At 39.8% G+C, this 26592-nt stretch overlaps 1 protein-coding gene across 19 annotated transcripts in view; it reads left to right on the top strand.

Annotated features, from left to right (window-relative positions):
* The window catches only part of LOC125462070 (heparan sulfate glucosamine 3-O-sulfotransferase 1-like), a 123952-nt gene that overhangs the window by 12449 nt on the left and 84911 nt on the right, over nucleotides 1-26592 (top strand). For 5 of the 19 annotated variants that reach the window (XM_048551574.2, XM_048551569.2, XM_048551563.2 and 2 more), the window contains exon 2: nucleotides 24386-24488. The exons of 5 other annotated variants lie outside the window; for them this stretch is intronic. The gene's annotated coding sequence lies outside the window, so the exon portion shown is untranslated. Of the gene's footprint in view, nucleotides 1-739; nucleotides 851-1036; nucleotides 1212-24382; nucleotides 24489-26592 lie in introns of all 19 variants that reach the window. 9 more of the 19 variants (XM_059653113.1, XM_048551573.2, XM_048551572.2 and 6 more) reach the window with 4 other exon arrangements.

Below are 26592 nucleotides of genomic sequence, written 5' to 3'. Positions count from 1 at the left end.
AAAGTGTCTTCACCCAGATCCTGAAAAGGTGTGAGCTATTGCAGTGATGCAGCGCTCAACAAATGTAAAAAAGACCCATTGAATTTGTCAACCACTTAGCAAAATTCTTACACAGTTTGTTACCATTCTCTGCGCTTGTGAAGATTTTCTTCAGTATCTACTTGGAGGACACAGTGATAGCCAAGCCTGACCACAAGGCAGTTCAATTCAAATACTTTTTCTTAGTTCACTAGCATCTGCATAGAAGAGTTGTCACCCTGATCATACATGGTGCATGTGAAAAATTCGATATATCATTACAACTGCAAAGTCTTTTACACAACCAGAGAAGCTGCTCCTCACCTGCTAGCAGCTGATCAGGATGATGCAAACCCATCATATTCGCACAGATCTATAATCAGTCCCAAAGGTCCAAAGCACCTATCAACAGAAGTGAACCAACAATGAGTACAACACATCATGGGAACAACATTGATCAAAGATGGAATATCACCAAGGTGATTAGTCAATGATTTGCTTGCACTTGGACCATTATGAGATCACCATTATGCGTGACGATCTTTAAGTCATGCCGAGAGACTGAAGACAACACACCATTAATGCATGAGAACAGTGGTGTACATAGTGGCTACCTTTGGGTAAATAGCAATGTGAATGTTGCATACAATTTTTTTTTACGAAAAGGGAAGTATTTAGGTTGGAAATGCAACACGGTTCTAATCTACCTCTTGGTTTATAGGGATCATATAACTTCTAGCATGAGATACTCACTCGGGCCATCCATCCTACAGCCAGTTCAATAAAGACACAGTATAAGACAGTGTTGTGATGCAAAGTTGTGACAAACCACGTGAGTACAAAAAGAAATCTATAAAGTGAGGGCTCAGTGTTTCTATACCTTGTGTGGTCCAGTTTGAAAATTGCAAATGATTTTGAGTAACATAATCATACATTTGCATCTGTTTTATCAGTAATTCAGTGCATAAATGACAGTATAAAATTGAAATGCTCCCTGCTAAATCCTGATGTCTTCAAGTTTTCAGGCAAACAACGCACTAGACTGACTTGTAGGGCTGGGAAAGCAATAACACCAACCTGTGTTTGATCACTGGTCAGTGACAACGCTAGTCATGCAATAATTTGGTGAAGAAAGTGTCTACCCTGCTCCATATGATGGCTGTCAAAGTTTGAAGATTAAGATTAGCCATAAGGTGAGGTGTTAAGCTTTCAACTGTTCAATCATTAGTTATTATCTTCAGTACAAAAAAGAATCAATTTATACAAAACACTTGCATGTGTGTGATGTGCTGTGTATAAACGAAAGTCATTGTATTGGCAAAAATTTATAATGGAAGGATTCAGAGGAAGGTATCAAAGCCATTACAGTCCTGAGATCACTGAGTTATGAAGAGTGCTCATAAAAGCTTGCTGTGAAACAGAATGGATATGATCCAAGTTTTTAATTTAATGAAGGAAATTGATAACAGAGAAATCATGCAAAACCGGGTCAGAAGGACATGGCAGAACAAAGAAACAGTTGGCTAAACTTAAAGCGCGAAATAAGCAGGGCTGGTACTTTGTAGTTTGAAACACTTTTTTTGGAGAAGTTCTTGTCCTTTATAAAATAATCTCAGACAGAACTTTCTTACGAGCACGTTCAAGCCAGAACACCTTCCTGCCACCTTTCTCATCTGCATTCATAGAGAGGAAAAATCCCCAAGCATCCAAATGAACCTTTGAGAAACAATGGGTACTAACTCCAAGTCAATCTCTGGAAGGCAGGCCACTGTTATCAGATTCATGGTCTGTAACAAAATTTCCCAGAACTGGGTAGCTTCACAGAATGTCTTGGATCAGTTTGAACTATAATTTGCTCAGAATCGTCTGGCATATCCCTCACTGTTGTAACAGTGTGGCATGTGAGGAAAACTGAAAAGATTGTTTAAAAAGCATGAAATTCCATGGATTGATATTTCCATTTATAAAATGAACCAGTGGTTTGAATAAAAGTATTCCCAAGACTTTCCTATACCCTTAACTTCTTCACACTTAGTATATTTTACAGTTCAGTAATTCTACCAATTAGTACAGTGACTTTTGACTGTGGGAATGTAATGGGGATCTGAATGAGTTTCGAGTTCAACACAGAGAAAAGATAGGGACTGTAATATTAGGTTGGAAATAAGAAGGATTTTTGAGATCTGGAAAGCAAGTTTCCCTTGCATCTAACTAAATTTATTATTATTTATTAAAATTTATTGTATTTAAATTTATTTATTAATTGATTAGTATTTTTGACTGTGTTTTCTGGCCATAGCTAGATGGATTGAGAAGCTGACTATTGAAGGTAAGTCTTTAGCACCAGTCCAAAGCTGGGGATGGATGGCAAAGAGCGATCAAACATCTTGGTGGAGATCTCAGCGTCACAGACACTGGTTTGATTCCGCCCTCAGGCAACTGTAGGTGTAAAGTTCATAAATTCTCCTCGTGTCTGCATAGCTTTCCTCCGGGTGCTCCAGTTTCCTCCCACAGTTCAAAGGTGTACAGGCTAGGTGGATTGGCCATGCTAAATTGCCTGTAATGTTCAGGAATGTGTATATTAGGTGGGTAATAGGGGGATGGGTCTTGGTGGGATACAGTGAGGGTCAGTGTGGACTTGCAAGGCCTAAGGGCCTGTTTCCACACTGTAGGGATTCCAAATCTATGTCTATATCATGGAGGATTGGGTTGTGGGGGAGATTGGAAGGAGCTTTTGGTAGGGGGATATTATAAGCGTATTGGAAGGAGAAGATCTGGGCAATCGGAAGGGGGTAAACTGAAAATGCTTCAGTGGTTGAAAGTAAGAGTAAGAGGTTGGAGGGGGGAGTTGCTTGGAAGAGTCAATGCTGGATGGAATTGGAAAGGATGTGTCCAATCGCAATAAATCGATGAAATCAGTGAAATGGACTCAAGAGTGTGTTGAAAAGGGGATAAGTAGCTCTGGATCCAGTAATTCTTGCCTCTACTTGTTTGCCAGGTTAAATTTAGAAAGGTGGTAAATTCTGAGACATACAGCCTCATTATAGCATTGAAGTGAAGAAACATGCTCCTGTGAGCAAGTTGGTTTCCCATCCCTCCCAACCTGACCTCTATTCAAAGCAAAAGTGGTCAACTGGGAAGCAGGTTGCATTTGTGTTTTTTTTTTAATGTACCAGTGTGATTGAAACCTAGGCACTTGGGTGGGTTAAACTCCATCCCCTCCCTATCTGAATAGGATGAGAAACAGTTTGATTAGATGCCAAGAGAGTATTTGGATGAGAGCAAGCCGCACATGTTTAGCGGTCTTTTTCACTCCCACTCTGATCTCTTATCTCTCATATGTATGTTAGCATTCCCATTTTTTTTCTTTATGATAACTGTTGTCAAAGGTGTCAGCATGTATCCGTTCAGTACTCTTGTAAATATGTTATGAATCTTTCATTATGTGCTGGTTTTATATAGCCTGGCTATAGGGAAACAAATCGAACTTATGGTGTTTATGAAAAATTGCAGAACACTGAAAACCAAATGGGAAAATGTCGCAATCAAGATTTTTTCCATAAACTCCTCCAATTTCTCATATCAGCTTCAGCTTAGACTGAGCATTAAATCAAATGTGGGCAAAAATGTTATGTTCCCAGCAGAGTTTGCAGGTTGAAGGGAGAAGGGAGAAGACTAAAATTCCTCCAGTAGCATTCTCTCTCTTCTCAGAACTACCTATCCTGACTTCTTCACAATTTTAGATATTATTAATCACCCTGTGTTATGACACTCCTCTGGAGCAAGCGGGACTTGAATCTGTGTTTTCTAGTCCAGGGGTAGGAACACTACCGTTCCACGACAAGATCCTTATTAGATGTTATTATACACCTCTGGAGCAAGTGGGACTAGAACCTAGGCCTCCTGACTCCAAGGTAGATTGATCCCTTTTTCCCCTTTTCTATCATGACAGGCAAGGCCTAAACCACTCACTTAGCTCAACTGAGACCATGCAGCCACCAATTAATGACAACGTAAGAGCTATTTCCTGCCCAACTCCAGTTGTCTGGCTGGTGGGAGGCCATCATGGCAGGATGAAGCTTGGAAAGCGTTCTGTTCAGGTTTCAGGCAAAAAATGTTGGAGTGAGGACACATCCATCGAAAGCCTCCTTTCTGTACAGAGTGCTTTCCCCACAAGATCTGGTTCCTGAAGGCATTCGCTTCCCTCAGACCTCTCCATGCTGATGTGAACTCTGAGGACTTTCTTAATGCAGGGCAAAATTCCCATTTAATAACAGTGGGACAATAGGAATCATGCTGCTGACTCTTTGGCAGATGGGAAGAGAAACTCCACCATCCTAAAAATCCTGATTCTGGGGTTCATCGGAACACTTTTAAAATTCTTAATAATTATTTCTGGGGTCTTGCAGGGGATGGCACCACATTCTCTGAAACTAGATGCAAAAATAAGCAAAATACTGACTCACTTTCCATTTGTTTGCTGTTTTCTGTGGAGGAATCAACAGACTGGTGAAATCCTAAGAAGTTTATGGAACAATAAGAATTATTTGAATATACTGATTTATATATATGACCATTATGTTCATATATATACTTCATCTAAAAATAATATAGTCATGCAACAAATTACCATTATTTATTGCTTTCTATTTTCACCTAGTCTTTACATATAATTTAATGTAAGATCATTTTGCTGTTGTCTACTTACACTGCTAACCTTGTGGTTCAGAAAATTGAAAAGTCAATACCCTCCTCATCATTTGAAATCTGCACCAGCCTTCATCACACTGTATTGATGGACAATCTGTACCATTGCTGTTGATGTTGCTTTGAGTCTGGACTGCTGTTCACTCTAAGATGGATTTGCTGCCACCACTTAGGCTGAAAGTGGCAAGTAATGTTTATGCCTCACAAATTCCAGCAATGGCCACCTCCAACAAAAGAGAATCTAACCACTGCCCCTTCACATTCAATGGCATTACCGTTACTCCCCCACTATCACCATCTAGGGTGTTACCATTGATCAGAAATTGAGCTGGACTCTCAAGAGAAACACAGTGGCTATAAGAACAAGGTAGAGCTAGGAATACTGCAGCAAGTAACATGCACCCCTGACTCCCCAAAGCCTGTCCACTATCTACAAGGCACACTAAGGTGTAAGATGGAGTATTCCACTTCCCTGAATGGGTGCAGCTCTAACAACACTCAAAGCTTGACACCATCCAGGACAAAGCAGCCCACTTGATTGGGACTACATCTACCAATATGCACTCCCTCCACCACCAATGCTCAGTAGCAGTAGTATGTACCATTTACAAAATGCCTGGCAAAAAAATCACCCAAGCATCTCAGACCGTATCTTCCAGACCCATGACTGCTTTCATTTAGAAGAACAGGAGCAGCAAATATATGGGAACACCACCACCTGCAAGTTCCCTTCCAAGCCACTCACCATCCTGACTTGGAAATATATCACCATTCCTTCAGTGTCACTGTGCCAAAATCCTGGAATTCCCTCCATAATGGCATTGTGGGTCTACCTACAGTATGTGGACTGTAGCGGTTCGAGAAGACAGCTCACCACCACCTTCTAAAGGGGCAACTAGGGACGGCAATAAATGCTGGCCAGCCAGTGACAACAATGTTCCATGACTGAATTATAAAGGAACAATAAAAAAAATTCTCTTCTGGTACAGATGGTAGCGGTAGAGGTAAACACTTCGGAGTTCAACAAGAAGAGGCTCTTGGTTTAAACAAGGCGGAGTTTATTTCATGATAGCACCTAGGAATACCTTTTGTACTGTTGTGATAGACATTGTACAGAAAGTACGAGGAGGAAGCTGGATGATAGGTCTCACTCCTTCAAGGTCTTGATCTGTTCACTGAAAAGCTCATTTGCTACCATCAAAGTGGATGGTGCATAAGGCAATCCTCAGCATTAACCCTTTCAGACCCTTATAAAACATTCTCCATGTATGCCTCCCAAGTACCATCTCCCATTTCCACGGATTATCGTTTTTACTTTATTCCCCTGCTTCACTATTAAAGGCTAATCTGTCACAAATTATTCTCTTGGGGTCAGGATTTATCCCCACTCCAGTTCATTCTACTTCAAAAATCCTCCATCATCATTGCTGTTTTGGGTCTACTCCGCTAAATCCCTTTTCTTTAAATAGTTCATGCTTTCACAAAGTACAGAATATGGATTTAAGTTGTTTTAAAAATTGTTACTTAAGCTTGCTTTCAAACATATCAGCATTCTATGAATGGACCTAATTGATAATGCAAGGTATGTCAGACTCGGAAATTCAGTGTTACAACCTTTTGAACAAGCTTTATTCCTTCCAAATTTCCCCTTGGAAAATGCACAAATTAAGAGTTCACGTGTTGTGGAAAAGAATTTTTAAAATAAACTCACTCTGCAATGACGGTGAAGAAATCTCTATAATTCTATCCTGCGCTGAAAGACTGTTTGTTTGTTTTTCTTCTGCTAACAGTTCAGTTTTAAAAATGAATTTTTGAATCAGCTACCATTTTCTTCAGCGTAGCAATTCAGATAAAATATATTGCAAGTGTTTTTCAATACACACACAAATCTGAAATCCTAAAGAATCAAAACACTTGTTTTTGTTTTTTTAATTATCCCAAACATTTCTACAACTGCCTCCAACCCCTCACTCATTATGTCTCCTACCAGGTTCTTTTAGTTGGAGGAAGCAACAGCTCATCTTGCAGACATCTCCATTAATATCAGCCAGTGCTTGATCCATAACCTGTTCACCTCCACTTGATTAATATAAAGAGAGCATTTCTTAAAAGGCCTTTCACTAAGGCTGAATGTCACCAAACCTGACTGGAAATCTAGGCTAAGAAGAGGAAATTTCTGGGGCATCCGATTTCATTCATTCATTTTCTGGGCTTAATCCTGCAAACCAGTCACTGCAGGGATTCAGGGTGACATTGATGAGGTTTAGGTCATAGCTGTGAATGAGCACACTGATTTGTGCAGGACCTGTGATTAAATACAGCAGGTTTAATTCTCTACTAGGAAGAAAGCAATTTCATGATGAATTAAAGCACAAAATGACTTAACAAACATAACAGCAGCATTTATGAAGCTCTGCTCATAGTGTGTTAGTCTTCATGATAGATGCACAAAGCATACAATCTATGCCTCCCTACTGCTTGCTGGTTTGATGGGTGCAATGGATTAGAAACAAGTCTTTCTGTACCTGGCTGAGTTTGAATTTTTCTGAATATGAAATGATTTTCCTTTTGGTCGGATCCTGGCCATAATGAGCATGAGCAGTGCCAATCTAATCTCAAATTGGTGCAAGTGCATAGATCAAAGTTGGCATTGACAGCTACAAAATTTTCACCTCATGTAGGAGGTCAAAGGGGTGGCTGCCGTTGTCAGTGTGAAACTCTGCACTGCCACAATTTGAAGGAGTCATCTAGATATTGAGGAAGAGGAATGTTCCAGGATAAATAGTTGTGCTAAATGTTGACACTGGGTGGCAAAAGTGTTCCACTCCCCAGCATTAGCATGCTTCGCCTAGAAGCATATACAATGTAGCCTAAACACTGTAGAAATTACATTGCCAAACATTTCTAGCAATCTATTTTGTAATTTGCCTATCTTTAAAAAATGTTCTACAGATTAACTTCAAAAATATTTTGTTGGAAAGGTATGTGGGATTCAAAACCGCAGCTTGTTCAGAACCAGGAGCAGCTTCTTTGATTATGTTAAAATATTGGTGCTAGTCACTGCAAAGGTGTTAAGAACGCTGCTGCTCATTAGATGTAAATCATATGTAGGTAAATGCTAAAAGATGAGTGGAAGTGAAACCATTAAATTCAGGTGTTCATTCATGTTATGGAGTTAACCATTAATTTTCTGTTAGATCAGTTTTTAAACAATTACATCAAGTTGAAGGAATATCTGAGACACAGCAAGAGCAATAATTTCATTCAGGATTTTAGATGATGGTCAAAACTTTATATTCTAGAGTTTTGGGCATCACTAGTCAGGCCAGTATTTATTGTTCATCATTTGGTTCTCCTTGAGACAGTGGTGGTGTAGCTTATTGGACTGCAGCAGTCCATGTGTTGAAGCTAATCTTATGATGTTGTTAGACGGGCATTCTCAGGATAATGGCCCAGTGACAATGTAGGATTACCAGTATATTTCTATGATAGGCTAGTGCTTAAATTGAAGACTACGTGGAGGAGATAATGCTCCCATCTACCTGCTACCATTATCGTTCTAGGTGGTAGATGTTTCAGGTTGGGGAGGTATGGTTAAGGATCGCAGAATCAGATAATTGTGTGCAGAAGGAGGTCATTTAGCCCACTGTGTCTGTGCTGCCTCTGGATTGTTATAAACTGTAGGAATAAATTATAAGAAGAGGGTTTGGACAATTTTACTGTATTTTCCTCTATAGACCATGTACCATTGTCTTCTGTAACTAATAGAGAAGAAAGTGCTTTCTTTTAAGGGGAACTGTGTGAACAGGGGACTTCACAAACTCTGCAATTTCATGTTGCACGCAATTGATCTGCTATCTGGCACTGTTGTCTCTTACAGTTACTGACAGCATTATTAGCAACCTGAAATGCGTGTCTAATGAGCCACCAATAAAATTCCTTAACAAGTGTAATGCAACTGTATCATACTAAGCATAATAATTTGAAATGGTTAGTAAAGGGCCACGGGGTGGATCCTTTTTGGGAAGGTTTCATTAAGCTGCACAACTCCCATTTTCTACTTGTTGCCATGGTGATTGTTTGTTTGTTTTATCAAATTTGATTGGTCACAGCAAACAGGAGTTTAAGTGTTGTCAAAAAACCCCAGAAATATACTATGTGATGATACTATGGCTGTAAGTGATTTGTCTGTTTTTTTTTCAAATGAAGAGAGGTTGAGACAGAGATGCCGAGTGGTTGGCTTCAAGCCAATAAATAAAACAGTTTGAAACCTTGGGGTTTCTTTCTAAAGTTGGAACAATAGAAACAGCATGAATGGGTGTGTTCAAGCTCGCACAGAACCGGGATTTTCAGTTTAGCTTTCAGTAAGTGTTATGAAAGCTGCTACATCTCTGACACTCTGCTATAAGCTTGGGTTTTCTTCTTGCTGCTAGAATTCATGTGAGACAATTTATGTTACAAAATTTGATTTGCCTTTGCCAAGGGTGTGCTTATCAGTTCCGCTTAAGCCAGTTCTTTCATTTGTCTTTTAATTTGTCTGTATTTTAGCTATAGTGTACGAATAGAGTGTTTTTTTCTTCTTTAAGCCTGATAGTTTGACCAATCGAATTTCATCTGGATTGCAACACCTGGCACTAGCCTTTAAAATAAGAAAAGTTTGGGATCTAGATTATCTCTTTGACATTTTTGCAAGGGGTTTGGTCTAGTCCATAACAACTATTCCTATCTGTTGGATTAAAGAACACCCTTCAGGAAGTGGTGAGCAACCTTCCCTACCTTGGGTTCACTGACAATCTCTCTCTTAGTGTAAAACCCAATACAGGCATAAGGAAAGAAGCTACCACTTCTGGCAACTCTCAAAAGTGCATGGAATAACATTACCTGACCCTTCAGACCAAAGTGGAAGCTCAGCACATCAAATGTACATCCTTGCTGTTTACAGTGAATTCTGGGTATCTCATGGAAGAACAAAATCGTGAATGCTGCATCCTCTTAAGACAAATCTCAATAATGTTGGTACTTATCAAGCAGAGGCTGACTTGCTGATTTAAGTATGTTCACAGGATGGAAGACCATTCCATATTTAGGGATTTTCACAATGGTTAGTGGCCAAACCCACCTGACCAGTGGATTGCTCAAAATGCCACCTTGAGAACACTTGCAGGCATGACATGAAGGCCCTGACCGTTGGTTTTCGCACTTGGGAAGCAATAGCTAATGTGAGGGAAATGTGTTTTTTTCCCTCTGCGCCACCATAAACATCAGTACCTATCACAATTTAGTAACAGGTGTCAACACAAGCAATCCACAAAGACATCTGTTAATCACCTCGTTTGGTACTTGTGACAGAATCTATCACTCGTGGATCAATTTCTTCAGCCATCTGCAGAAGTATACCAAATGATGCTCCACCATCCCTGAAGATTTGGATCCACTACCTATCCATCATTGTACAGAGAAGGTCGCTGGTGACGCCCGATGTTATGTTTAAAACTGCAACATACATATGTGTGACTCATTGAGTAGATAAATATATCCTAAGGTACTTCATACAACTGTAATGAGACACAAATGGATGCCAAAACTAAGAGCATAACCAAAATGGGGAGTTCAACATTGATCTTAAAAGGAGGAGAGCTGGAGAGGCAGAGATGTTGTAGAAGAGAATTTCAGAGCATAGGGCCTGGATACCTGAAGATGGCATGCTGGGAATAATGTCAGGGATATAGGAATGTAGTCTTCCCAAGATTTTGTAGGACAGGGAGCAATACCACGATAAAAGACCTTCCTGTGGCTCTTCATTTAAGGTGTCAGCAGACACAAAATCCAAATTTATGGACCACATCCTGCACCACAAGAACATGTTTAATTGAGGCGCTCAATACCTGTCTTCAAAATTAGACTCTGAACAGGGCAGAAGTTGGAACTGCCAAGATCTCTATCCTCTTAATGACTTGTCATTGGCCCTGACACTCTTTTCTGTCTAGTACTTATCTGAGGGCTATTGTCAGTGAGGCACATGGTTTGTAATTTTAACCTGCCTGAGGGTGAGCTACCTGTGGGAACATGAAGGATGCCTTCAGACCCCCACAACACACAGGCATTCCGTATCACAATTTCAGGCATCCCTCTGGCCTCTCATCTTAAGTGTGCTTCATGGCTGTATCTCGACCTGCGTATATAAAATGGCTACTGACCGAAATTCACCTAAATGTCTTTATGGAGAGTTGAAGATATGAGACATGGATTTTTTGTGGGTGCTTTGTGTCAAAATCCTTGAGATGTCTCTGTTCTTGGTATCTTTAGATTGATTGATTGTTTATTCCTATCCCATGGACAAAATCATTATGTTCTCACTCATAATGAACTTGGAGACAAAAAGGCACTTTATCAGGTGGATGTTGACGTAAGTGGCCCCGACAGCCTTCCAACTCCACTGGAATTAAATTCTGGGCGGGAAGGTTGACAATTGACTCTCTTGCCCGGTTGAAAATAAATGTGGTCTGAAAATAGACTGTGATATTTTCAGCTTACATAGGGTCTGATAGTGTTAACACTGATGAGTTTCATAAGCAGTGATGATGTCAAATGGGCAAAACAGCTTAGGATCTTGGTGGAGTGAGACATAACATCTGGTCCCCCCTTAAAGTCTGCGTAGTCATGTTAATCGTATCAATGTAACCTATAACTAACTGCTAGCACACAATAAGTTTTATCTTGTCAACAACAAGTGAGTCTTCTATTTGGATCAGGTTAAGGAGGTTTTCTTCTACCAAGTTAGATGTCTTTTACTTAAAGAGTATGGTTGCAGCAACCTTGATTCAGGCAGTAGATCATACAGCATGCCCATACAACATTTTCCAACATCTGCACTGACCACTTTTAATGTTGTATCTAATGTCCCTGATACATATTCACATTTAAAATCACAATCAATTAGAATGGACTTTATTGCCAGTGGAAATACTACCAGAAGAGTTAAGTATTTATCACCCTGATATTTAATCAATCTATGCCTTTACCCAAAGCACGAAATTAATAGAGATGTAGAAAACAGAACGTTGTGTGCTCCATCATTAATACTGCCTATTTCTACATCTGTAGCATTTCCTGACTTTGCACCATCATATCTCATCTGCTGCCGAAACCGTCGTTCATTCCTTCAATACCTCTGCACCACTGACTATTCCAATGCATTCCTGGCTGGTTAACCACTCCAGAAACTTGAAATCATCCAAAAGTTTTGTTGTCCATGTCTTAGCTTACAACCCATTCATCTATCACGCCTGTGCCTGCACTAGCTTCCAGTCAAGTAAAAATGCAATTTTAGAATTGTTATCCTATCTCTGTAATACTGTTCAGCTCCACAACACTCCCGATTATATGCATTCATTCACCTGAGCTTTAATTAATGTAAAACAGATGGCCACAAGCTCTGGAATACATTCCCTATTATCTCTAGTGCACGTATCATGATATCACTCACCATTGGCTTGTCATTGGAGTAGTATGCTTCCAATATCCACGTTCTTTAACTGGGCCTAAAGGCCTACATGGATTACAGTGGTAGACAAAATCACTAGTGAGTCTTAACAGGAAGATGCATGTGTCTTAAACTAGATGTAGTTCAGCACATGATCGCATTCAGGTACATGTCACAGCAGTAAGAAAACACTGTGACTAAGAATATTGGGAGACATGTGGCTATAAATTGAGTATTTTGAAGAACGAACCACTACCAGCTTATGGTGGAAGTCGAGGGCTGCAACAAATCTACTTTTCTACTCTTGATAATAATGCAATGAACAGTTTAACTGGCCCCTAGTGTCGCACTGTCATACAAAATCAGAATGTTCAGGAAAACTTAAAATGACGAGGGAACCATATCATAATTAAATTAAAATATCATTACCAGAGATGATGCACTCCAGCCGCTTTGGTGCCTGCCAATCATGACAGACTTGTACAGTGCCCATGAGCTCTACAAGCATTCTCTCCATGGAAAACCAAGCACAATTGTAACCTTGGAAGAGGGACAGGGACTTCGTCTCTATGGCCTGCTGGACCCAATCCTTTCTACTCTTTTATACAAACTAATGACATTCTAGACAATCCCTAGTGTAGCACCTAATGAAACACAAAAACGTCAACAAATTATTACTAAACAGTGATTTAAAAACTTACCAAACACAATCAAAAAGACAAGATAATGAAATGTGAGGCTGGATGAGCACAGCAGGCCCAGCAGCATCTCAGGAGCACAAAAGCTGACGTTTCGGGCCTAGACCCTTCATCAGAGAGGGGGATGGAGTGGGGGTTCTGGAATAAATAGGGAGAGAGGGGGAGGTGGACCGAAGATGGAGAGAAAAGAAGATAGGTGGAGAGGAGAGTATAGGTGGGGAGGTAGGGAGGGGATAGGTCAGTCCAGGGAAGATGGACAGGTCAAGGAGGTGGGATGAGGTTAGTAGGTAGGAGATGGAGGTGCGGCTTGGGGTGGGAGGAAGGGATGGGTGAGAGGAAGAACAGGTTAGGGAGGCAGAGACTGGTTGGACTGGTTTTGGGATGCAGTGGGTGGAGGGGAAGAGCTGGGCTGGTTGTGTGGTGCAGTGGGGGGAGGGGACGAACTGGGCTGGTTTTGGGATGCGGTGGGGGAAGGGGAAATTTTGAAGCTGGTGAAGTCCATATATGTGGCTCAGCTCTTGTGCTCCTGAGATGCTGCTGGGCCTGCTGTGTTCATCCAGCCTCACATTTCATTATCTTGGATTCTCCAGCATCTGCAGTTCCCATTATCACTGACACAATCAAAAAGACATTTTTATAGGTGATGATGCAGTCTATACTTTTTTTAGGGATAATTTTTTGACTTCAGGAATGGGTTCTAAAGTGTTTGGTCTCACCAGCCATGAGGGCAATCTATAGCGTCTTCTTCCATGCATGAAACCAGTTATAGGAGTAGCATGCAATTACCAAGACTATCAGGAGACAATCATGACTCATCTATCTCCTTCAGGATCATGAGGCAGACTTCTCTTTTACCCACCCAAGACCATATGTCGTCAGATTAAATGGAGCCACCACATTCTCCAACATTAATCTTCATAGAACCTTGTATAACACTTTCCGGTCTCAACTCCCCTTGCTTTCTTCCTTCATTTTAAGACATTGCTTAGAACATATCTTTTTGATTTAAGCTTTTGATCATCTGACCTTATATCTCAGTTTTAGAGCCTCAGTCTCAAGCATTATTTTGTAACGTTCCTGAGGGGATTTTGTTTTTTTTAAATTATATTCAGGACACTATAAAAATACAAGTTTTGTTTTGTTCTAATGAACCTCCAGTGTGGTATTATAAGCCGGAAATAAAAATATCTGATACCAAGCTGAAGGCAAAAGCAGCATGAAGCTGTTGGAATACCATGAAGATCTCAATTCAACTATTTCATTAACGCCGCTGAGGGAAGGGGCACTAGAGGAAGTTGGTCTAGCCTTTGTGACAATCACAATCCAATATGCTTGAACCTTAATTGTCCTCAGAAATGGCCTAGCAAGCTGCTCAGTGCCAGCAAATAAATATCAGTAGTTCATAGGAAAGGCCCATTATCATCTACAAATGACTTGGTATCAACCCCCTATAAATTGGTGGTATAAAGTTACCATAGTCCTACTGGGCCATTGGGCTACTTTCTCATTAGAGAGAGAGAGAGAGAGATGACTGGTGTTGATTTAACCCGAGGGTCACCACGCCTCTGCTTGTTTTATTTATTTGTCTCTTTCAGAATTTTAAAATTACATTGTATGGGTATAAAATAGGAATTGGAGGTTTGAATTTATATGTGCACTTCCCAATTATGTGACCACTTAATATACTAATTACTTTGCTGATCTTCTGGAACATTGGAAACCACTTGTATGGTATTAGAAGCTAATGCTAAATAAATTGCCTAAGACAAAAGTTTAATTAAATTTCAATGGATTGCATTAGCCGTTCAATTGGGTGTTCACCCTCAGGGTGATGCTTGCTTTAAACCTCCCCAGTTTTTATTACACTTAGTTGCATCAATTGTGTTTGTAGAAAATGTATCTGTGAATATGAATTTAATCATAGTATCCCTACAATGTGGTGAAAGAGGTCATTCTGCACCGATCCTCAGAAAGAGCAAACCGACAAGATCCAGTCCTACACCCTCTCACCATAAACCTGTATTTTTACCATGACTAATCCATTTAACCTGCGCATCCGCAGACACTATAGAACAATTTAGCTCGTCCAGTCCACTTAACCTGCATATCTTTTGGACTGTGGCCCACAGGAGACCCACACAGATACAGGGAGAGTGTGTAAACTTCACACAGACAGTCGTCCAAGGCTGAATCAAACCCGGGCCCCTGGCGCTGTGAGGCAACAGTGCTAACCATGAGCAAATAACCATGAGTGGTGGTGTGCTGTGTGGGGCGTGAGCAGAAAAGGTTTAATGATTCTTCACTGAGGCCTAAGTCCTTTTTGACATCTTTTCTGGGCTCATTTTGTTTGACAAAGGATGCCCTCCATTCGCCCACTCACACCCTCCGGCTGGGGAATTGTAGCAGGAAATTTGTAACTGATCACAGATGCCTGCTGAAATAGTCGCTGTCAAAGTGAGTGATGCAGATCAGTGGGGATTGGAATAAAGCACCAAGGTGACCATGGCCATGGTAACCAATAAAGAAGCCCTATATCCCCAAATATAGTTTGTGGGACATTGAGAGCCACTCCTCTTCCTTCTGATCAAAATGAAATCTTGGAAAAATTAATCAAAAATAAATTGCCTGACCATTTATATTTCAGGAACCTATGTGTCTTCAGCCTTCCCTGGTAGCTCTTGGTGCTGAATATCACAGCCAAGATTTTGAAGTTATGGCTGCTTCAGGGTGTGATTCACTTTGAACACTGACGTTTTAGTATCAATGAACACTCCACTTATCTGCAGCAGATACTTTTGTGAGAATGAAACGAGTAAGGATTAACTGCCATTTTAACCCTTGGCTGGACTATTTACTACTTATGGGCAGGTATAAAGTAAAGTAACCATAGTTCTACTGGACCATTGGGCTACTGTCTCATTAGAGAGAGATGACTGGTGGTGGTTTAAAGTGAGGGTCACCGTGCCTCTGCTTGTTTTATTTATTTGTCTCTTGCAGAATTTTAAAATTGCTTTATATGGGTACAAAATAGGAAATGGAGGACTTTGGGCTTTGAAGTTAGAACTGTGGCATTTCTGCAATTTATTAGACATAAAGAAATCTTGACTTAAGTTATGAATTCTGCTTTTCCTAAAAACTGAGGCTGGTGATTTAGTGTCCCATAACATCCTACTGACAAATTCGGCATACTTTTACAGTGCAGTGTTGAACATGATTTGTTGGCCTGGTCATACCATTCACATGCTAATAGATGGTAAATATTTGTGTATTTTTGAAATATATTTTCTAATTTCTTTTATGAATAACTAGCATTTTATCACAAGATGACTCAAATGGTTTTGCTCGATGAATTATGAAGAAATTTGCATTTTTTAATTAGCCTAATTTATGTCAGTTGGGTGAAATTAATTAATAGGTGGAAGTTGCAGCCCATCCCATTTTTGGGATTGGATTGTCTACTTCTTGTGCACAGATCCCAAAGACCCCTTCATCCTGACAGTAACATGCCCATATTCACTCACCATCAAAGTCAGTACACTGCAACATTGGACATGGTGGGGAGAAACCAGCATTTTATGGCCATTAGATAACAAAGCTTATGGTTATCCATAATCCATTAAATCCAGCTTGATGGTGCTTTTAAATATTAATAGGTTTTTGAATTATGAGGAGGGCCTATTAATAAGTAAACTGACTTTCTTAAGTAAATTAGGTCTATTTATTATGATTCATGTCTATAATAGATTTTAGAACACAATAATTATACCCTTCAAATCCATAGAGGTGGAGTTAAGTATGATAGAATGGTTACTGAACCAACATTTGCTTGCATGGAAGATTAGAACCTTTGGAATACAAAGCAGTTTTACCAGGAGCACTATTACTAGAAAATACAATCTTCCCACCTTGATCCATGCCAGAACAATAAGATCATTTTTGGTTAGGATTCCAACTCATTAATCTGTGTGCTTGGCCTTTTCCAGGATGAACTGATTATCATCCTGTGTCCGGTCCCCCTGACCAGTTAGGGAGCATGGGTGAGATGCTGCATCTATACTGTAAAAGGATGGATTTCTAATTAAAGGAACACGAGTACAGCTTGCCAACCCTGAGGTCTTTGTGGTTTCAGCACATACGAAATGGAGAGGGGTCTCCAACCAAGGGTGCAAGTGGCTGAGGTGCTGAGTGGAGTGGCATGACCGTTCTCACCAAGAGCCAGTGCACCAAGAAGATGTGAGGGTCTCTGGATTGGGGAGAGTGGGGGCTGCTTTAGTAGACCAGCACTTTCAGTCATCAGCCCCCACACATTTTGACATGCCTGTCATTCTCATGGACAGTGCAACACAACACATATATTCTTCATATTCCCACTTAGACAGGCTACACTCACTCCCAGTCTGTTGTGCTGTAACACACATGCCTCACAGTCACATTCCACAAATAATATTCTCTTGTATTCACCACACAAGCAATTCCACATGTTCATTGGCTTCTGCTGTGTTTCTTCAAAGAAATTGAAAAAGAAATGGCAATTGACTGGTGGAGATTGTGGGTTTGGAGTTCTAGCTCCTCTGGGCACCTTGTCAATTGTTGAGAATATATACTCGCATGTTCTACTGAAAAGGAAGCTCTTGTTCCAGGAGGCTGCAGATATCAACAGCAACCTGCAATGATAGCCCAGGCCTTCAGGGGCACTGGTGCTCAGACATGAAGCAAGGTCTGATCCTGTGTCGGGTGCCTGTCTCCTTCCAGCTGGCCCTCAGTCAATCAGTCCCCATTACCTTGTCAAAGGTTGGGAAGTAGGAGGCTAATGTATCTTCAGGCCGAGCAGTAGTTGGTAATGTGGCTTCTTTTCTTGACACTCTGTAGGGTCGCTCAGATGCCATGGTGAAGGTTGGCAGCAGGAAAGTACATCTGAAAGTGAGTGAAGTGTTAAACACATGAAGTACCTGGCAATAAGGTGGCACTTGGCCTGAAAGAAGAAATACTTTGGAACTGCAATCTTCCAACGGACATATGGATGTAGCAATTCCATGTAATTGGTCAAAGCCTTACCAGCCAGCCAATTTCACTGATAAAACCTCTTTCCTACTGTGCGCTAACCTCAGTGGCCCGAATGAGATTACTGGCAGCTCAGAAAATAATATACCCTGGCTGGGAAATCCAAGATACAGAGATTTTAAGCAGGTCTTAGTAAAGCAGGCAACTATCTCAATGATTTCCTTCCTATTTATCCAATGTATCCAAAGATACAAATTGATTCACTTTCGGTCCCAATTCAGGAAAAACTAGAGTAGAGAAGGATGAGGTTGAATTTTCCAACCTGACATCAAATTCCTGGGTTTTGTCACTGCACAGGTATTTGGAGCCTGCCTCCATTGGACTGAGGAACATCTGCCTGCAATGCTTCCACTGTCAATGTCATCCATTAATATAAACAACTGAACATCTAGCTGTCCAGCATCATTTGAGATCTCCAGTGTTGGGCCAATTGCTGAAACAGACACGTTTTCTGTACTCCGAGGTACAATGTACTGATAAGGAGTGACCAGTTGGTCTGCCTCGAAAGTAGATTCTAAAGGAAGCAGGAGCGTTACAGGGGCTTACTTTCTTCTACATCCAAGTAAGATAATTCTATATGCCAGTTCCCATCCTGGCAGATCGGCTGGATCTTCATGTACAACAAAGAGCAATTCATCAATGTTGGGTGTAGGTAGACTTTCCACTTTGCAAATAGTTGGCACGTTGAGGAATCCAACTTTTACTAGTTTTAAGCATTTGTCCACCATTTGTGAGCAACTCTATTTAAAAATATATTTTAAAAAATTCACAATCATTTGTTGGTTGTATGGTGGTACGCTAGTCAGTTTCTTTCATTTGAGAAAAAGCAAAATCTCTACAATTATCCCTTTTTTTGTGACCTGGGCCTAAAGGAAAATATAGCTTTGCTTTAGAGTTACCACAAATAATGTATTTTGCAATGTTACTTTAATTCAATCTGGAGCATCACTTGTTTGATGGCTTCTAACATCTAACACACAATTTTTTAAACAAGCTCCAAAAATAGTGGAAATTCACATTGCATTTTTTTTATTGATGATGTGCATCAGTTTGGCTCATCTCAGGTTTTTTGTGTTGAAAAAAAATCTGCGAAACTCAACAGAAACTCCTGCCCAAATTCTTTTAGTTCAAATTAGGATTATGCCTAAGCATCCTTTGGGGCCCCAAGGCTTTGGTTCTTGCCAACCAGGTTCTGGATGTAGGTCAGCGGGAGATGTTTCTGTGTCTTGCCATGCTGCAAACCAATTAAACTTTTTAAAAAAAGCACATTATTGTTTTCCCAGATTAATCAGATTTATCTGAATATTTATAAGGACTTAAAAGCACCAAGTAGCTATGAATTTGGAATTTAAAATAGCAACACATTTTAGCTTCAAACAGAGAACAATAAAAAAAGAGATTCTGGAAGTGATGAGAGGCCGTGGTTGATTGGTCTGCATAAAGGCAATTTAAATGTTAGGCACTGCCAGCTATATTTGCCCAGCTGTGTTTTTGGCACCAAATGAGGCACTTTTCCTTTGTCATTCCCAAACCAATTTTCTCTTCAATGTTGTGTAAAAAGAAGAACTGACTGCAATTCTTACCGTGATGAATACTTACTGTTATTGATACAAGTGCATGTGTGCACAGTGTGTTTAACGTGCTGTTTCGATACACCTTTGTGAATTGTGGCCTTTTTCATAATGACCTGTTGGAGTACCAATAAATTCCAAAGAAATTCCCAGAAGACTTGTTATAATGCTACTGCTGCCCTGGCCTGCACACTTGGGGCACTTTTTTAAAAAAAATCCCCTGAAGTAGCTGCCAGTTAAGGACTAATGTCAATCCTTGAAAGCCACCTGCTGTTCCTGAATTATTCCAAGAATATTGCCAAGGGAGATCAACTCCTACTGCAGATGATAACAGCATTGTGCAGAGTCTGCTGTAGTGCTGCAATGTTTGAATCCTTGCCTGATGGATATTACTGAAGCATTTTCAAGAATGCCCAATGCAGCCTTTCTAACTTTTTTTAATCCTGAGGCCTTGGCAATCTTTCTGGTGTATATTATTGTTGCATATATATACTGTTTCAGATAGATTACAAACTCTCCTTTGAGCTTGAAGGTGACTCCCAATAGGAAAGCAAATCCAAAATTTCCTCCACATTTCAACATCCTTCATAGGCTTTGGAGGATCCCAAATGATAATGTCAATAATAGGCCCCTCAAAGCTGCTGGGAGGTCTATTCCTCTGCGCCACTACATACTCCTGGCACTGTGACATCTGTTGGAGGCCAACTTCTTCATAAAACAACTTTAGAGAAATATTGAGAGACAGAAGCTGGTATTTGAGAGACACTGTGTGTATCACGCTTGCAGTGCACATATAAGATGCAGTGCCAAATATTTTGTCAGATGAGCATGGAAAAAGCAAAGCGACCAGTTTCAGGTAGCCAGTTACTGCACTAAGAACATCTATAACGATATGCTGGGGTGATATATGCAATCTTTAGGAAATATGATCGTGAAAGGAAATTCATTTTTCAGATGTAAATGCACCTTAAAACACAAGTACTGCCTGTTATGCATGGAAGAGCTCTGGTCAGGTTACTGAGCACACAAGAATTAATAGAAGGAGTAGCCATTCAGCCCCTTGATCCTGCTCCACTCTTCAGTGAGATTATGATTGATTTATCTGCACCCCCTTCCCCATAAAACATGACTTTATTGATTAGAAGTCTGTCTAAGTCAGCATTAAATATATTCATTGATCCAGCCTCCACTGTTGCCTGGGGAACAGAATTCCACAGACTAATAAATCTCTTGAAAAACAAAATTCTCCTTACCTCAGTCTTAAATGGGAGACCCATAAATTTTAAACTGCACTCTTGAATTCCATACTGCAAAGCAGGGGGAAACGTCCTCTCTGCATCCACCATTGGATTCTGTGATTCTATGATTCAAGACCCCGCAGGATTTTGTATTATGAATAAAATCATTACCACAGAAGCAAATACATCACTGACATTGAGGTGCTTTGTTCTTATTACCTGTTTGCAGTCCAACATATTTATCAATGAGTTTACCTGACAGATAAAATTCCATGTTTGTAACCACAGCAGATGAATGAACAACATTGACCTATTGGAGAGCAATATTTAAACTGGGCTTCAAATTTTGCACGGACCTGCTTAACTAATTCAATATTAACCACATATAGTCAATCTCACTTGAATTGAAAATGAAATTTAGGAACATGTTTATGCTTTCTTATATTCATTTTAATTTCTTCAACAAAACCAGTATTTTGTCTATTTTGACATCTGGGAAGTTACTATTTCTTGATACCTGCTTGTAATATGTTTACAGTGTAAGACTTCGAGCACATACACACACTCCACAAAGAAGAATTATATCCATGTTAATGGCAAGGAAATTTTGGGGTTTTTTTACTTGTCAAAGAATCCTCCCAGAATATCACCTTAGACTTTACAACCCTCAGTTTTATTTTGGTAGGTCCAGAAGTTCGGGTTGCCTTGATTAGATTCTAAACTTTGTTTCATTCCTAAATTAAACGTATTTTTAAAAATCATTGTCTGCTTCTTCAAAATTTGGTTTTTTTTCCTCTTAAAAGACAGAAGTGTAGGAAAGCTTATTGATGTTAGTAAGGAAATTCTAATGAAAACTTACTTATTAGTTGGGAAGGGGACTCTTTGAATGTAATGTTCATTTACCGTGGTATTAAATGGACTGATCACCATCTCAAATATGTTAGATAATTGAGTTAACATTTACAACCTGAGAAAAATGCATGTAATGTTTCATACGATAGTCAAGATTTTTTCAATTTTTTGACATTCTGCTCAACCTTTGGTGATTATATTATCAGCGGCGCAACCATTTAACCTTTTGCAAACAATGAATATTAGAATCAGGTTTAAAATGGGCTTTTGATTCATTAGCTCCATTTTGGAAAATTGTCACCATTGAATCCATCATGTCTTCCACCATGGATGGGAAACGTTATCGTACTCACTGATGTTTCCTTTTAGATATTCCGTTTACTTATCTGTAAATACAGATAGTTATCTAACTCTTAAAGATGTTAATCCACATTAATCATTTTATATTTTGCATAATCTAGAAGTGTTATAATTGATTTCATGTGCCTGTTTACCAAATCACTTCATACTATTTTCCTGTTATGCACTGACCTGAATAAAGTTTAGTAAATAATTTCTCTCCATTAAGAGGAACTACAAAAGTTCTTGGTTGTGACTGTTTGTTTTCCAAATGTACGTTTTTCTTTTTCTTTATTAAAGGTGAGTCAATATGAAAAAGGTAACTTGGTGTGACTGCATTCACTTTGATCTGTATTGGGTTTCTGCTTTTTAATGCTATGAGGACAAGTATAATATTTCAAATATGCAAAATACAATTATCAGTTGCACCTTTTTGTGAACTAGGATCTGTGGATTTATCACAAACCCTTTGGCTAAGATAACTCCCATGGTGGAAGAACTTGATTTGGTTCAGCATGTTGACATAAATAAAGAAGATTGCCACCACTTCTTGAAGCTCTCGAAGGGTCAGGAATATCACTGACTTTGCATAATTTATCATAATTTCGTAGAATCCCTGCAGGTGGGGAAGTAGGGCATTTGATCCATTGAGTCCACACCAACCCTCTGAACAGCATCCCACCCAGACCAATCCCTCCCTACCCTGGATTTTCCATGAATTGTCCACCTAGCCTACATATCCTGAACATTATGGGCAAGTTAGCATGGCCAATCCACCAAACCTGCACATCTTTGGACTGTGGGAGGAAACGCTGGAAGAATGTCCGTCTGTGTAGAGTTTGCACAATTGCCCAAGGGTAGAATCAAACCCAGGTCCCTGGCGCTGTGAGGCAGCAATGCTAAACACTGAGCCACCGTGCCACCCAAATGTTGTGGAGTGTCGTCTTCATTAAAGGAATCACAATTACCATTTTTCACAGAAAGTAAGCCACCTATTCTATGCAAGCTAGCTTTTTCTTTCTTTGCCACAGTCACACAACATTATTTTAAATTCTTCATAGAAATAATTCCCAAGCAAACCTATCAAATCCAAAATAAAGAAAATTGGACCTACCTGGAACTTTGCATGATAATATCAATATGTGATTGAGAGGAGAAATGATCTATACCAATGTAGCATGATAAATTAGCTTGGATTTTCTGATAGCCAATTGTTTTTCCAGCTCAGATTGGGATTGCGTATGGGAATCCAGGGAATTTTCATCAGAACAAATGCTATAGAAATTACCCAGGAATGTAAAAATTTTACTGGCCAAATTCCTCAACGTCTGGATCCTCAAAGTTTCTGTACAAATCAGTGATTTTGGGTGATTCTGATGAAATTACACAGTCTAAACTTTTTGAAAGTATCCATTATCACACAGCCTAACTCCTAATTAAGTATTCAACTGACCTCCTCCTTCTTTCTTCACACATCCCCAATTACACCTGCCACGTACCACCTACAATCCCAGAACCCTAACCTGACATCTCCTGGATGCAGAGACCCCCTTCACCTGATCCAGATTTGACCACCCTTCACCCAGAATGGACCTGACACTCCTTCATTCAATTTAGACCCAAACCTTAGGACCCAATCCCACTTTGCACTCTAGAAACACTATTAATAAACAATGAGATCATTACAGAAGAGACTAATGATCTAAGTTCAAAAGGTCAGGATGTTCTTTAAGAAAAGGAATCTGATCGGAACTAAATGTAATTCCAGATCCATAGCAGTGTGGTTGACTTTATCTATTCTGGGGAATTAGTGCTGAGGAATAAATGCTGGCTGAGTCAGCGATGCCCACATCCCATGAACAAATGAAATAATAAATAATCTGTTTGGGTGGGGATAACAAAAAGACAAGGAAAGAAATAATTATAGGCCATTTGACAGCAGCCATGCTGTAGGATAGAATTGATGTTGAGAAATACTGGACAACTGCAGGAAAGGTTGTTCATGTGAGATTTTAACCTTCATTTAGACGGAATAAATCAAATAGGGAAAAGTAGCCTGAGGAATGAGTTTGTGGAGTGCTTCTGGGACAGTTTAGGAGAACAATACATTTTGGGACCAATGAGGGAACAGGCTGTTTTAGAGCTAGTAATGTGGAATGAGGTTGGAATATGTAACAATATCATTATCATGGATCATCTAGATAAGCATGAATGTAACATGTTAGAATTTTACATTCCATTTGAGGGCGAGGAATATGCCAGAAAATTGAAATGTAAAATTCAAAAAAGGCAATTACAAGGTATAAAGTCCAGGCTGGATACAGTGAAATAGAAAAACCCCGTAAAGGTAAGATGGTCAAGTAGTAGCAGCAGGCAACATTTTGTGCAGATATTTCATTACTCTCTCTTTCTAAGTAGAATATATCCTGGAATGACTCAGCGGGAAGGGTGCACCATCATGGATGGAGACTGGGAACATTAATGAAGTAAGAAAGAAGAAAAGATACACAATGCTGCAAAGGTCAGTAGTCACCTGGTGGGTTAGAATAATTTTAGAAATAGCAAAGATTTGACTAAAAAGCGATAATGAGGGAGAAATGGGAGTATGAGAAAAATCTAGCAAGGCATATAAAACCAAACAATAAAATGCATATAAATATACAAAAAGGAAAAGAATAGCTATAGGGAGCATTCTACACCCAGGGAGAGAGTCTGGGGAATGAATTCGGTCAGCTCTGGTAGAACACGCAAATACGAATTGGCTATAACATGATTGACCAATAGGGGAAACACTATTTCTGCAAAGCAAATTTTTGTTAGCTATGGCACAATTCCAACGGTACATGGAGTAGTGCATGTTGACATCACATGATTGATTCACAGGCTTTGTTGTGAATGTGCACAGTGTTAGCTTTGAAAGAGTCTCTGCTCCAGCATCACATGATCATTTTGCAGGCTTTGTCGTGAAGTGCTTTCTGTGAAAAGTATAGAATAACCTCCTCCCCCCCATCAAATCATCTTGACATATTTTGAAGGTAGTGTTAAATTTACTTTTACTTCATTATTAGAGATGAATTAAAAATTTATTCATATTGTGCCTTCCATTTTGTTAGGCTTTTGAGTGACTTTTTTTGGTGGCCTGCCCCTAATGTCACTTTTTCCATAGGCCCTGTTATTTCTGTAGATCATGTTGCACAGGATTGTGTTATAACAGAACCAACCATAATGAGAGACAATGAAATGATGGAGACTTGAAGTATTTTGCATCTATTTTCATAACAGAAGACACACAAATCACTCCAAGATCAGACAAAAGGTCAAAAAGAGACCGGGACTTAAAGTAATCACTTTACTCAGAAACTTCATTGGCCTTGAGACTGATAGGGAATATAGACCCGATGGTTTGCATCCTAGGATCTTAAAATATGAGGCTACAGAGATATTTGTTGCAGTCATAGAGGTTGCAGCAGTTTGGAAATGTGAAAATGTAACACCTCTATTCCAGAATGATGGACACAGATAGCAGGAAACTGTAGGCCAGTTAGCCTAACATCTGTCATTAGGAAAATGCTGAAATTCATTATTAACGAAGGAAACAGGACATTGTTTTATACTTATCCAAATCAAGTTGAGACCCTTTAGTTTTGTGAAAGGGAAATCATGTGTGACAAATTTTGTAAGAATTATTTAAGGATGTATAGATAAGAATGTATAAACAGGACCGAATTGATAGAGTATAAAACCCATTGGGGAAAGTACCCCTTAAAAGTTGCTGAACTAGGTAAAAGCTCATGCTGGTGGAGGTGATATATTGGCAGGGATAGTGGATTGGCGAACAGAGTCAGGATTAATGAGTCATTTTCAGGTTCACAAACTGTAATTAGAAGAGTGCCATAGGTACCAGTGTTGGGGCCTCAACTATTTACAATTGACATTAATGGGCTAGTTGAATAAACCAATTGTAATATAGCCATTATTGACTGCTGATACAAAATTAGACAGAAAAGCAAGTTTTGAGGAGGTTACAAAGAGTTGACAAAGGGATATTGATAGGCTAAGTGAGTGGGCAAACTGCTGGCTGTTGGAGTGTAATATGGACAAGGCAGAAATGCTGTGATGATTGAAGTGAGTTTGAAGTGAGCGAGCAGTAAGGATGTAAAGTGAAATGCCAGAGAAACACCGTGGTCCAATGCATGAGTTGGATGCCTATCCCTGCACTCTAAGCAGCCTGCCAACAGCAGTGATGTGTAGTGTTTTAATGGGATTGGAGATGTGCCATGATGTGGTGAGGTAGGTGTGTCCAATGCAAACCTCAATGGACAGGGACTGCATGCCATTGCTGCCTATGGAGTGTACCCTGAAATGTTGAAGACTGTTGACCAAGGTGGAGCCGTGGAGGAGCAAACAGCGAGTTAAAGGTTCCCAGTACCTGCTCAGGAATTATCGTTGTCTAGTAACTCTCCACCATGTGGAGGAATAGGATACTGCATATTAGTGAGGTGTGATTACATACAAATGAGACATAAATGCATATAACTAGATCTCTCAACTTTGCAATGAGATTCTCACCGCATCATTCAAACCTTGCATGGAAAATCAGACTCTATTTCTTAATATTGCAAATC

This window comes from Stegostoma tigrinum, chromosome 20, assembly GCF_030684315.1.
Source record: "Stegostoma tigrinum isolate sSteTig4 chromosome 20, sSteTig4.hap1, whole genome shotgun sequence".
In the NCBI taxonomy this organism is placed as follows: Eukaryota; Metazoa; Chordata; class Chondrichthyes; order Orectolobiformes; family Stegostomatidae; genus Stegostoma; species Stegostoma tigrinum.
Note: the sequence above shows the minus strand (reverse complement) of the source record. Positions and strands in the feature narration are given on the sequence as shown.